Below are 15020 nucleotides of genomic sequence, written 5' to 3'. Positions count from 1 at the left end.
TAATAATGCTTTGTTAACTCCTAGTCAAACAGTTAGCAATAAAGTGTCAGGCTTCTAAACCACATATTGATGTATGCTATGGGTACCAAAGTTACCAAATTATCAGACATTATCATAGTCTATAAACTGGCAATAGTCAGGGCAAGTGGCATTCAGACAATGAAGAATTACTTGCATAGCTCAGGGCAGGCAGTGTTCAGGCAGAATGTTGTTAGGCAGAATGTGCAGGAATAATACAAGTGGTTTTTTGCACTCAGAGATAATGAGATAATCATTGGACAAGCCCTCAGTGAACATCATCAATCCTTTCTTTTTAAAGGAAAACGAATGTGGTTTTATGAAACACATGAATATGCCTCCAGTGGGTCTTAAAAGGCTGAAGGATAGATAGAAGAAGATAGAAGGGTAGATTGCTTTTGTTACAGCAGAACTCCGGGCAAATCACATCTTAAACCTTGCAATGTGGCTACCCCTGCACTGCACTGCAAGGGTTATTTGCTCATTTTGTCCAAGGAACTTAAAAACAAAAGTTACACCCACCCGAACAGCGATCGTGGCTTGCTCTTAGACCGTGAAGAGAAAGGTTTGTTGCACTCCTTACCGGACAACCCCGAATATGGGGAAGGGTGCTTGGAATGACCGTGGATAGCGCCGCCGTCACTGCTATGCCTGATGAAGGGATCCTGTGTGGTCCCGAAAGCGCTTGTGTATTTGACATAAGTTTTGAATAAATTCACGATTGACTATCCTTGAAGGAGTCTGGTGTGCTGGTGACATCTCTATATTGTTTGCTCTTAGACAGGACCCTTCAGCCTCCCTCTTCCTCTGCTCCAGCGTTGGTATGTCCTTCGGTTTCCTAACGTTCTATACACTGTATAGAACATGATGACTCACAGGACCTTAGACCACTGGAGCAAAGGGTGAGCGTGGCTGAAGGGACCCATCTAAGAACAATAAGAGCAAGCTTGGATCACAGTTCGGGTAAGTATAACTTTTTTTTTTTAGCTACCTAGACAAAACAAGCACTTAACCGTTAAAGTGCAGCCCCACTTCACGGGCTAAGATTTTATTTGCCTGGAGGTCAGCTTTAACAGTGAGACATCTACTCATCAAAAGTACAGAAGGTTAAGCGCTTACTAAATTTCTGGAAGAATCAACAGGGTTTTTATGCATTATCAAACAGATATAACTAAAATGGTATATTTAACAGGCCAGAAGGTAACAAATAAGGTAAGTTCATTTTTGGGATTTACATGCATTTTAATTTGATAGAAAATAAAAAGATTTTCACATAACTGAAGAGAAAACAAAATTCTTGATTTTACCAGAGAGCTTAAGAAAACAACAGCATATATAGAATATAGGAAACTATACATTTCAGAAAGCTAATGTACTTAAATATGTATCTTATTACAAGGAAAACAATATAGGCAGTAAAATTTAAATTAAATCTAGAAATGTGGTGTTTAAAATTGCAGTGATTCTCCTGTTTCTTACTTAATATAGTGGAGATTCCCCAGTATGGCTTCGGGAGAATGAGTATTGGGGAAGTGTCACACAGGGCAAGAAGAAAAATAGACTGGAAAAGACACAGAGAAAGCAAATCCCGTCATACTTGTATGATAAGAGAGGTAGCACAGAAGACTTGGCCAGATAGGTTAACAAGTCACTGAGACAGGGATCACTTTTTTCATATTGATGATGCTCAGAAAAAAACACTCCAGAAGTCAAAGTAGAAATGTAAGGACCTTGTCTCAACTGGAAAAGAAACTCCTTGTATAAAGTGATTCAGAAAACCTTGGTAGGCCTTGGGATCTCTGTTGTAGCACTGCAGTGACAAAATCCATTATTCAGGAGCAGCAGCCATAGGAGCAAGAATCCCATGAACAGTCAAAAGGGGACTTGTAGGGGGGCGTCCCATCTGTCCTACCTCTACCTCAGGAAACTGAAACAGGAATTGAACGTTCTCCGTCTCATGGATGCGTGGCGCTTCCTACACCCCGGGGACAGGGATTACACATACTTTTCACAGGTCCATCAGACGTACTTCCGCATAGACCTCTTTTTCATCCAACATAAGGACTTACCCTCGATACAGGCAGCCACGATCGACAACATTCTCCTATCTGATCATGCCCCCATCCACTTGGAGTTAAGGCTGCTTCCACCATCCTTCACTAAACCTTCGTGGAGACTGAATGAGTCCGTCCTCCAGGAGCTTGCGATTCGGGCTGACCTGGAGGAGGAGATAAGGTCCTACTTTGCCACTAATGGATCTTCCGTTACTAATCCTCTCACTGTGTGGGAGGCCCACAAGTGTGTGCTGAGAGGGGTTCTCATTAGGCATGCTGCTTGCCGTAAGCGAGAGAGAACTGCTCAAATAGCCCAATTGTTTGAGCGCTTGCACAGTATGGAAACCTGGCATAAGAGGTCATTGGCCCTCGATGTGCAGATAGCCTTGCAACAAACCCGCGAGACGTTAAATTCTTTACTGCTTCGGCGGGCGACTCAATGTCTGGTCACTTGTAGGCGAAGGTTCTATGAGTTCTCTAACAAGCCAGGGAGGATGCTAGCTAGAGCCCTTAGGGGCACACGCTCGAAGCCTTTCATATCCCACATTCTCTCACACTCCGGATCGGAAACTGTCTGTGTCCAAGGACATAGCAGTTGAATTTGTGGCGTTCTATGGCCGCCTGTATAATTTACATCCGGCTCCCTCTGATGCCGAGATCACGGACTGTTCGCGACGCATTGACGAGTATTTACAGATGTCGGGCATGCCTTCTCTTGAGTCGGAGGTCGGTCAGGTGCTGGACTCGCCCCTTACCTCAGCGGAATTGAGGCGCTCAAACAGATGAAGGTGGGCAAGGCACCCGGCCCTGACGGGTTCACTTTACGGTATTACCGCCAATTTGCATCCCATCCCACACTTTCTTAAGGCCTTCAACGCTATTGTGGACGGGAACCCTATGCCTCATGACTCCCTACCGGCTCGTATCATGGTTATCCCGAAGGCTGACAAGGACCCCGCACAGTGTGGCAGTTACCGCCCGATCGCCCTTCTTGATGTGGACCTTAAGCTACTCGCCAAAATTCTGGCGAACCGCCTCCTCCCTTTCATCGGTACTCTGGTCCACTTTGATCAGGTAGGATTTGTCCCGTCACGCGAGGCCCGAGATAATACCATCAGGGTTCTGAATGTGCTCCATTCTGGTCGCATGCCTACTTGCCCGTCGATGCTTTTATTGGTTGATGCAGAGAAAGCTTTAGACAGGAAGTTTGTACAGTCTACTCTTCGACATATAGGCCTGGGACCTGGTATGCGTTCATGGATAACATCTCTATACTCCAATCCTTCTCCTGCGGTGAACATCAATGAAACTCCTTCGGAATACTTTCCCATATCGAACGGTACGAGACAGGGATGCCCTTTGTCACCCCTTAATTTTGTCCTATCGCTGGAGCCTTTCCTGTGTACTATTAGAGCAGACGACTCAGTGGTAGGTTTGTCTCTCCCGTCCGGTGTGCACAAGTTGGCGGCGTATTTTGGCGGACTTATCGCTAATATACGAGGAGAACTTTGTCCCCCTCTTGTCCGCACTTAAGAGAGACTTATTGCAGTGGCGGGAACTCACTTTGACCTGGTTTGGGAGATGTGCAGTACTTCAGATGACTGTGCTCCCTCAACTCTTGTACGTGTTGCAGGCTCTGCCGATCGCACTGCCTCCCATCTTCTTCTTCACTCAGGTGCGCCGGCTTTTTTTGGACTTTGTCTGGGCAGGACGACATCCACGCCTGGCGTACCGCATTCTGACTCTTCCCAAACAATGTGGGGGAATAGGTCTACCGGACATCCAACGGTATTATAGAGCGACTCGCCTGGCCCGCTTGGTGGACTGGTGCTGTCACCTAACCCAGAAGAGGTGGGTGTCCATGGAGTTGCTGGAATCTTGGGTCCCTTTAGGTGGCCTACCGTGGCAGTCCTCTCTGCTTCCCCCTGAAGTGCTCTCCCACCCCACTATCTCCCCGACTTTGAAATCATCTAGGGTGACACTTAGGTCCTCTGACCTCTCTCCTTCTCCGTCTCCCCTGACGCTGGTGATTAGAGATCCTGACTTCCCTCCCGGGCTGGACAGTGGCCAGGTCCGCTGTCTCTTGCCGGGGGGTAATTTCCGCTTGGTGGATTTCATGGTGGGGGGAAGATGGATGTCGCGGGATGAGATCCAACACCTGCTCTCCCCCGCCTATGGCTCAATGGGGAGCATTGTAGCTCGGGCATTTCCTTCGGTCTGTCCTCGGGGTGCGGGAACTTACACGCAGCCTCACAACATTTGAATCGATGTGCCATACGCGGGAACTCGTTCGGCACTCTCTATCATTACTTTATAAACTCCTAGCTGCCCCTGATGCTTCATTTTGTCCCCCTTTTTTCTGAGGAAGTGGGAGTCTGAGTTAGGTAGGACCTTCTCGGAGCCGCAGAACTCCATCATGATCCACTTGATCAATGCGGCGAGATCCTGTATACCGTTGCTTTGGAGACAGGACAAGCCTCCTACATTGCGTATGTGGTTTTCGATCGTAGATGACATTTATCGCATGGAGGAACTGACGGCTTCCTTCCTCAACTCTGAGGAGAGGTTCCGTTCCACCTGGATGCCTTGGTACGCCTACACCTTGTCCACTGCCTACTCTCAAGCAACCTCACCCGCTGCTGCTTCAGACGTTGTGGTGGGGAGGGGAGAATAGGGTGGTACTTGGGTGTGCAGGTCAAGGCTGCTTCTTCACTCGTCTGAAATCCTTTCCACTTCTCTTTACCCTTTTCTTCCTTTTTTTTTCTCTCTCAATCCAGTCCTGGGAGATACTGTACCGCTGTTGGGCCTAACCTCTACCACTGTAGATGTAAGAGTTTTGCTAGACGGTACAACCCCTAGAAGGTGGGGTGAGGTGGTCCTTGTATATTAATGTTTCAGATTGTTGTTTTATTTTACCTGTTATGTAGTGCCTGGCAAGTGCTGCTCCCTCGGGTCCCATTGCAGACGCGAGGTGGCATGCGAGCCTGGGGACATACGGATAAAGGCACTTTTGATTGCTTATACCTTACAATTCAATTGATGTCTCTTGTTTATCCTCATGTAATTTTCATTTTTATTGCTAGCTGGCATCGTTGACTTGGTTTATATCACACCGTGTATGTGTTTTACATGTGTTAATAAACGAGGAATAAAAAAAAAAAAAAGGGGACTTGTAGAAGTCTTATGTGAGGTTTGGAGCTGGTACAGGCTCAGAAGTGTCTAGCTAATGGTATAGTTCATAGCTTCTGGAAGCCTGACCTGGTATTGTGGAATGTCAGTTTAGGGTACATCAATCAAGGGTTTCTGAATATACAATATACTTATTATATTACATTATTCTCAACTCTTAGAAAAAAAAGTCAAAATCCTGATTGTTGTTTTAGATAGGACATTTACAAACTTTTTAGTATTTTGACATTTTTGCGCTTTCATATTTTGTTAGTGGTTCAGTTAGTTCCTCTAATTCATATGTATGTGTGTGCAGAAAGCAGATGACATTCTGTAGCAGCCTGGAATGAAATGGCAAGCAGATTAAGGAGCTTAAGTGATCTTTTGGTAACCTCGTGTGGATTTATAAGTGCATTAAAACCGCTGCAGTAAAGTTTTAGAATCTGCCAACTTTTCAGTCAACTCTATTTTAGTTATTTATTAACTCTCACAAGGTCCGTAAGTGAGTTTCCCCATGTTAAAGTTGTTCTCTCAAGAACACCACACCACAACAATGTCCTAAGTGATATAACAGAGATATATTTTTGTTGTAGCAATACATTAAAAAGTGCGAGTTAGTGAACCGCAATCTGATCTTGCGTTTTAAGCTGAGATGAACCACATGTTTTTAATTAACTTCAGGTCTAGATCCATCTGCATTTCACCTCTTAGGTTTATTATTATAGGAATGTGAATTGTATATCTGTACATTCAGTATTATAGTCTGCTACACAATAGCGCAGAGTTTGGCATGTAGATAGATTGATTTCTACTGTGGCACACAAATGGAGTTGTGTTCGCCCAAACCTGAAAAGGATGCCTGGAGCTTAAGCTGTTTAAATTTTGAAAATACAGACAAAAGTTCTAATGCCTTTCTATTGTACAGCATTATTTGTGAAGGTCATGTAATTTATAGTTGACTAGGTGGGTCCCTAGTCCATTCTGGACAAACCAAGTCGTTAAATGTATAGGTCTCATTGACAGGGCGTTAGTATACAATATAGCCAAATGTTTGCAGGCACCTCTCCAAATTATTTAGTTCTGTTGTTTTCACTCAAGGGTACTGTTAATGATACAGCATACAAAGACATTTAGGACAACTGTGTGTTTTTAATCTTGTGGAAACAATTTTGGCAACACCTTTCTCTGTTTTCACATGACTATTCCCCACTGTGCACAAAGCCAGGTCTATAAAGCCATGGTTTGATGATGAGTTTAGTCTGAAGGAATTGTAATGACCTACCCAGAGCCCTGACCTCCACCCTAATTAACACCTTTGCAATTAAATAGAATGCCAATTGCAGCCATGTCCTCTCATCCAACATCAGTACCTGACCTCACAAATCCTCTTTTTACTCTTCAGGCACAAATTTCCACAAACCTACACCAAATTTTAGTGAAAGTCTTCACAGAACTTGGTGCTGTTGGAAGCAGCAAAGATGCTGGGGTGGCAACTTTATATTAATGCCCATGAGTGGAGTTCGATGTCGAACAAGCTCATATAGGTTTGATGGGCAGGTGTTTGTAAATATTTGGCCATATAGTGTATTTTAGAAGCTTCAGAAATACTTGTGCTGATAGTTTTATAAGTCAGTTTCAAGGAGCTTAATATGTTTGTACTCATCAGAAGCATAGAAGTGTTCAGCAAATGTGATGATGTGCTGCATTGTTTTTGTATTCAGAACACACCCCAGCAAGATGGTGCTGTAGACAGTTATTTGGTGATATGAACCAAAAATCAATTTGAGACATTTTTTAACTATCCAAAAGCAAATGGCAGCACAGATTTAAATTGATTCTTTTAGCTGCTTTGTTTTTGTGTGTTCTTTTTGAGGCACTGTTTTAAGAGGGCCACACTTGTAATCTTGGTATACAATCTTGTTTAGATCTACCAACAACTATGTAGTGACTATGTACTATGTACAACTATGTAAGCGCATATCAGACTGGATATAAATTGGATGGATTGCTCAGAAAGGCTCTTGCCACATCATTGTTGGTATCACTAAAGGAGATTTTACAGGTAACTGTAAAATCAGATTATGATGCGTGGCCTGCCTATAAGTGTAGTATATTTTAACGATAGTCGGAAAAAAAAAAAATTCCCTCCAAAAATAAATCCCCAGGTTGCAACAATGATGTAGAATGATCTGGATGTAATTTGCGTTCACTATGAAAGCATAAAATGCTCATGCAATGTCATTTGAATTTTTAAGATTAGAAACCTATTTATTCCCAATAAAATATATGTATTCAAATTTGCTACCAAATTAAAGTGCTATCTGTAACAAAAAAACAATAGGGGGAATTTATCAAAACTGGAACAGACACAACGTGGAGCAGTATGTATACCACAACAATGCAAATGCAAATGTTTTAGGCACTTGAGAGAAAACATTGAATCTAACCATGTCCACCCCAAATATTGGTGTAACATGAAACCTGTTCAGAAAGGTCCACCTAGCCTTTTAAGGACTTTGTAGGCATATTGTCCAGTGCATGATTAAACATTTATACTAAACAGGTGCTGTTAAGTAACAAGATAACATGTAGATCAAAATAAAATAATTAAATTGGACAGAGCCAGCTGTGTAGGAGAAATCATAATTAGTGGAGTAAAGCTATGTTGTGGCCCCTAAATACAGTTCAATGTAAACAATCTTACCCAATGGCAAGACTGAGCACAGCAACAAGACACATGTGGTATTCCTGCATCAACAAGGTCTTATACAGGCAGAAATATCAAGAAAGACAGCTGTTTCCAGATATGCTGTCCAAGCTCTTCTGTAGAAGCACAAAGAAGCAGGCAACACTGTGGACCAAAAATGCAGTGGCCGGCAAACATACAGTCAATGTCATAAAGAACTGTAGGGTAGTGATTAAAAGGCGTGTGGTTTCCCTATCCACCCACTAGATCTCGCTTTACATGAAAAGAAAGTGTTTGTAACTCTAGGAATCACTTTGGGAGTTATATCCCAGTCCTGCCCTTGTTTATGGGAAGATATAGGACCAGGCACAGCAAGATGCTGTCGCCTCAATGTGGTTGACTGAACCTTGTAAGAATAACTTTAAGTAAAGCATTGAAAAGGCTCTATGTGTGGACTGATCCTTCTCCAAAGCTCAAGATGAGGGCTTCTCTTTGGAATGAGCATGTGTTGGCTGGACTGCTGTTGTGAGACTTGAGGAATGGATGTGTGATGGCCACTGGAGTATACTGGTTAGGCCCGGTCCAGGTGTCTCTCAGACGTGGGCCTTGCCAGTTAGGGGCGATGTGGATGAATCCGCTTTAAGAGCCCCATGTCCCATCGTATCATATGGGCACTGAGTAAGAACAGAGGCGGCAGTGATGCACCCTTTTGTAATTTTCTTTTATGAGCCTGCAGGTGGGCTTCTTTTTACAGGTTTATCATTTGTCCCATTATTTAAAACTTCTGTTGTTTACAGAACATAAAATCTCAAGCACAAACTGACACACCTAAACTAAATGACACAGTGCAGTGATTTGTTCTTTATGGGACTGCTCAGTTTGGGTTTCATTAGAAGATGGGGCAGTACAGAAGAAATGATTACTGCTGTACTGCCCCTTTAGTTAAATCTGAACTCCAGGCAGGTAGAAAAGACAAATTAATGCAGCTCTCCATTCATAAATCTTTAATTGTACTTTTAAATGCAAGCAGTGTAAGTACCTGAATTTGACCTGGAATCACCCTCTTGTAATCATAGCAGAGCTGAAGTGTGAAAGGAACAAGCAGAACAAGAAACTTTTCACAGTCCAGTCACAGGCAGGGGCAGGTCCATATGACCTGGGCTCAGAGGAAGTGGGTTGAATTATGCGGGCCATCAGAATAATGACATCTAGTGGCAGAACAAAAGTACTGTGGGGAAAAATCTCTGGATTAAAGCTGAATACTACAGCAAAAGATGGTTTTGTTACTTTATATTTGTATGGGCTATTCATCATTATTTTGTTATTGTTGGCTTGAGTTCTGCTTTAACTCATATTGTTCTTGGAATCCTTTGCCAGATATTAAATGTTTATTTATATAAAGAAGAATGTATATACATATAGAAAACAACAACTGGCACACTGTTAATATGCATTTACATGTCAACTGGATTAAACTATCATTTTCTAATTACTCCAACTTTGGTTGGAAAGGGTTGAACAGCAAATGGCCATAATTTCTAATATTCTGTGGCTTTATTAAAATAGTTTGATTATCCTAAATCTGCCATCACGGTACTGATACTGATCAGCAATATCTATTTATCTGAAAGTGGTACTATTCCGGCTTCACAAGGAAGAGGCTGGCACATCAGTTAGCCTTGGGAACCAGAATCTTTAAATCCTTCCCTGTAGGTCCTACCTAAACGTATTTGGAACCTTTGACGTCTGCAGCATGTTTCGTACTGTTTCTAGTTTTGGCTCTAATGGGATTATGTATACTTACATGCTTTGAATGTGCCATTTAGGTCTTATCTCATGCAGAGTGAAAACTTTCTTTCTGCCTTCAGTCTGGAAGACAACAAAATCCCCTGCAAAGCCATCTACTTCAGTTTTTATCCATATTTTATCCATGCTTTCAGATCCTACGTGAATACCTTTATCAGTTACCTAGTTCGTTAGCTTTGAAAAACAGACAGCTTGTTTACTGCTGTTATGCTTGCTTTAAATTAATTGACTTAAAGGTAAACAAATGATGATGCAATCTAGCAACTGTTCCTACAAAAATAATAATTTCACTTTGTTAGTTTGAAACTGAATTGAAGTGTATTTAAAGCTCATTATGTTAGCTAGGTAGGTAGGTACGGGCTACAAAAATGTTAATGCTATGAGCTAATTAAAGTGGACCTTTACCCCCTTTCACTAAAAATCACATCAGCATGCAGCTCTCCATGCTAATATGAAATCACCTTACATTCATTAGTTAAACAAACATATTTTTCTTTACTTACAATTACTGTTTTTTTACTTCCTTTTTTGCGTTGGCAAAAGAGATGTAATTGTGCCTAAGCGTTGCATCCTGGGAAGGTTACATCAGCAGTGCACTGTATCTTTTTGTTAAGGATGCTAAAAAATCAGATAAAAACACTGTATGCCTTTTATAAATATGAATGTAAAATAAGTCCCTCGCTAAAAATCCTCCTCTAAAATAATCTAAAGCTATCATTTCTATCATTAAAATTAGGGATGCACCGATACCGAGTATTTGAGTACTTTGAGTACTCGTACTCGCCCAAATGCTCGATACTTACCCCCAAACTTCCAGTCAGAGGGAGATTTACCCACGCCAGGCTTCCTGATTGGCTGGGAAGCCAACTCCATGCTGATTGGCTGATAAGCCGGCTTACAAGCCAATCAGCAATGAGCCAGCCAAACACCATGAAGCCGGGTTCCTGATTGCCTGGGAAGCAGGTCCCATGCTGATTGGCTGTGAAGCAGGCTTCCCGACCAATAAACATCTAGACGGCCAAACAGCCAACTCGATGGCTTTAAGTTGGCCAAACAGCATGGTGGCGGCTTCTCGGGTATTCAAGGCGCTAATGACAAGCCGCCTGGCTTCCTGATTGCCCGGGAAGCCGGCTCCATGCTAGCGGAAGTATCGTACTCGTTATCAGTGAGTACCAAAATATAAATATTGGTACTCGGTGCATTCCTAATTATAATTAACCATGGGCATGGAGAATTGACACAAATGGTAGATGGGGTTAGATGTATGACTGGAATCAACAGTGGACTGGAAGTTGGATTGTTCTGAAGGACACATATATTTTTTATTTAATTATTTTATTACATTATTATTTGTAATTTGATTTCCATACTAATTGATGTTTTATTTCTCTTTTGTGTTACTTTGCACACATTTTGGATATTTGCTGGTATATTAGATGTTGCATGGAGTGGATATTTGTTAAATAATTAAAGATGTAAATAATTACTATCAAATTTCTATGACACTTTCTTTTATGTACAGGTGAAACTCGAATAATTAGAATATCTGGCAAAGTTCGCTTATTTCACTAATGCAACTTAAAAGGTGAAACTAATATATGAGATAGACTCATTACATGCAAAGCAAGATAATTCAAGCCGTGATTTGTCATCATTGTGATGATTATGGCTTACAGCTCATGAAAACCCCAAGAACCCCAAATCCACAACCTCAAAAAAGTAGATTATTACATGCAATCAATAAAACAAGGATTGTACATAGAACAATATCGGACCTCTGAAAAGTACAAGCATGCATATGTACTCAGTACATGGTTTGGGCCCCTTTTGCAGCACTTACTGCAATAACTTTTGCACGATATTCTAATTATTCGAGTTTCACCTGTATGTTCTATAAATCCTTTCTATGAATACATGCAGAAATGTTGCATGGATCCGTTACATTCGATCATACAGTTAAATCTCAAACACAAATTTGGGGCAATTTAAACTGTTTTATCTCTGTATAATAATTAGGGATATATTCCTTTTATGGCCCATTCATACCACAAAGCAGTGTGCTGAAATCCAGGCAGTGTGCTGCATTGACACATGTTGGGTTTAATCAGTAATATAATAAAACAAATCCATGACTAATATTACATTGTAATAATCAAAATATACACACTAAATCTCAAAAGTATCTGAAATGCTATCTATCTTCTCCTATTACTAGAAGAGTACATTCCTCAAAATGAAGGTAGGTTTTTGTTCTTAGTAATACTCAATGTCTTCATATGTAGGTCCTTTAAATACATTCTGAAATGTTGCATTGATCCTTACCTTCATACAGATGTACATCACACCTTCAATGTTCCACTATTAGATGCATGCTAAAATGTAGCTGAAAAAAATGTAGGGCTTATGTGTGTACATGGAGAGCTGTGTACAGACAATGTCCTATGGCACCCAAGGCAATTATTGGAACATGCCACCTATTGATCCAGAGTAAACTAAACATGATAAAAGAGTATTGCAAAGTGGGTAAACATGTATGATTGAGTCATAATAAGCATAGTAAAACAGAGACAGTAATAAAAATAAAAAATGTTTCCCTCTGGCAAAATACATGTTGTTCGGAGAGCTTTCCCCTTTATAAAGACAACAAATTATTTTTCTGGTACAAAGAATACATTTTTGTTGCAATCTATTACAAGGTAACCATCTGTACTGTTTTTAAATATTTATGAGATTGTGTGCCGTGGTCTAAATTTTCCGCATGGTGAATGCCTAAAAGGAAATTAAAGTTTTTATTATTTTTATCAATTTATACTGCTGAGATATAGACTTACAGTGTATGATGCTGCTTCTTAAATTACATTTGTCTTTTCCCCCCTGGATTCACCTGGTTCCCCTCAGCGCTAGCCTATTTCTAATTTAGTGTGGCTCCTTTCCTTAACAGGATCCTATTGTGCCACCCTTACATTCGTGCTCCTGGCCAGGACTAGAGTCTGACAAAGCTCCCACTCCCCTGCTTCCACCCTCTTCAAGCTGCTAATGGACAGCTGCCAGCACCTACTCTGTCCCTTTTTGATTTGGTACAGAGTGCGCACTCTCCACACCAGGAAGCTCAGGGAAGGTGCCCTGAGGGACCTGAAATCGGTAGCTGTGAAGTTTTTATGAATGGATATACTGCAGAATGTTTGACTGATGCATTAGAATATAATTGTTTAAAAAATGAGTGTCTAATACTACTTTAATACTGCAAATGGAATTATTCTGAAATGTATTTAATTAGTTTTTAAGGAAAAATGACCTGAAACATCCAGGCAGACGTAAGCAACAGCTACCCCAAACATTGGTCTGCCGTACTGCATAATTGTATAAAACTCCTTGGTTCTCTTTGAAACTAAAAGGAAATTAATATTCAACAAAATAGCCAATTTAACGCTCCTAACTCCTCATTTATATTCACACTGCAACTGCAGAAAAAAATGTTTGTACCACTTAGAGCACATAGTTCTTTCCTTCCCACATACACACACACACACACACACATATATATAATATATGTGTGTGTGTGTGTGTGTGTGTGTGTATATATCTGTGTGGACAATTTTCTTTTATGCAGTGTATTTTATGTTGTAATCAGTAATACCATAATCATTTGTATGTTGATTAATTACTTTTAAAGCTTCATTCCCATGTGTGAATTCACTTAGGCATTAATATTTATGTTGTTTCAAATCCCTTTAAAGTAGATGGAATGACAACAAATACTGACAGTCCCAATGGATCCCTTTCATAGCTTTATAATTCTCTAATGCATAATGAATAACGCCATTCTAGTACCTAGTTTCATCTGTTTACTTGCGGTCAAATCAATCCACCATACTTGTCCACTTCCTGGTAGTGGCGGATGGAGATCACTGATGTCCACAGAAGGGAGGGAATGGAGTAGCTGTCTGTCCAAACTGAGAAACACAAGCTCAGACTGACAAATCCAGCACATTTGCAGTAGTGGAGACATTCAAGGTATTGCAGAGCTTTTGCATAGTGAAGCAGTGCGGCTTCCCGGATGTCGACAATGCTAGGGGGGGTAAGCCAATTCAATAGTGACTGTATAGCCTTGTTGGACTGTAACAAACTAAGGCCATTAGCAGGGAAATGGCAGGATCACCAGGTAACACGCTAAAATTAATGTTAAAATAGAAAAAACCGCTACCACTATGGTGTATAAAGATACACAACAATAGGTATGATTGATAACCTATTTGCATACAAAAAGAATAGGAAAAGGGGCTCAAGATATGGTGTTGTTCCTATGTGTGTCTTTTTAGAGAGTGATATGTTTGACAACGTTGCCAATTTTAATTAATGAGTTGCTGTCACAATGGTGCTGTGTTTGTACTCTTTTATACTAAATAATATTTTTCTATATACTAATAAAGTAAGCCAATTGGCTAATTATTGAGACTAGTTGAAGTATACCCTCTTTTTTTCCGCCTCACTATCCTTCAGAGGTGGTATCTATTCTTTTTAAAATTAATGTTAGCAGCGTGTTTCACGCTCCCATGCCTATCACAGTTTTTCCTGGTGGTTGCCTGCTGCCACTGCAACCTTCCTAGACTTCTTTGTCAGCTGTGGGCTAATGAGCCTAACCACACACCCTCAAAATTTGGGATTGGCTAGTAATGCTTTATTTAAGCACCACAAGCCCAGGGCTGTGGGCTTGTTCTAGTTCTGTCTTCCTTTTCCTGTCTCAGTATCTTGTCCTTTGAAATACTCTCTTTCTATGGCCAGTCTTGACCTAAGCCTATACCTTGAATACTGTCTTTCTGCCACCAGTTCAGACCTCAGCCTGACCCTGAAATACTCTGTCTGCTACTAGCCCTGACCTTAGCGCTGTACTTGCCAAGTTCTTTCTGCAGGCTGCATTCAAGTCTGACCTGTCCATCACTAGCCCTGTCCTCTGCCAGCACTTCATGTCCTCCATCGCTAGTCAGTACCTCTACTCTGTACCCTGGGCCCACCTGCAACATTCTAGAGTATATCGACACAGATCACACCAGCGCTTAAGGATCTTGACACGGGATTCAACATATACAATAATGATATTAGTAGTACATCTTCTCACAGTGAGGCTGCTCCTTAACAGTCAGGGAGACTATAACATCATCTGTAAACAAAAACGAAGAGAGCGCCTTCTCCTGTGCATTATCATTTTGTTGTAAATTTAATACAAAACAAAAAAAACATACTCACAAAGGCAGCATCTGAACAAAGGAGTCACAGAATAACTCTATCTG

The 15020-nt window shown here is 41.2% G+C and overlaps 1 protein-coding gene across 1 annotated transcript in view; it reads left to right on the top strand.

The window, feature by feature from the left end:
* SMYD3 (SET and MYND domain containing 3) overlaps positions 1-15020 on the top strand; it is a 423906-nt gene that overhangs the window by 34979 nt on the left and 373907 nt on the right. The gene's annotated exons all lie outside the window — the stretch shown is intronic.

The sequence above is a fragment of the Nanorana parkeri genome, unplaced genomic scaffold (genome assembly GCF_000935625.1).
Source record: "Nanorana parkeri isolate BGI_ZX_2015 unplaced genomic scaffold, ASM93562v1 scaffold264, whole genome shotgun sequence".
In the NCBI taxonomy this organism is placed as follows: domain Eukaryota; kingdom Metazoa; phylum Chordata; class Amphibia; order Anura; family Dicroglossidae; genus Nanorana; species Nanorana parkeri.
The sequence above is the reverse complement of the archived record's forward strand: the minus strand, read 5'-3'. Positions and strand labels throughout refer to the sequence as shown.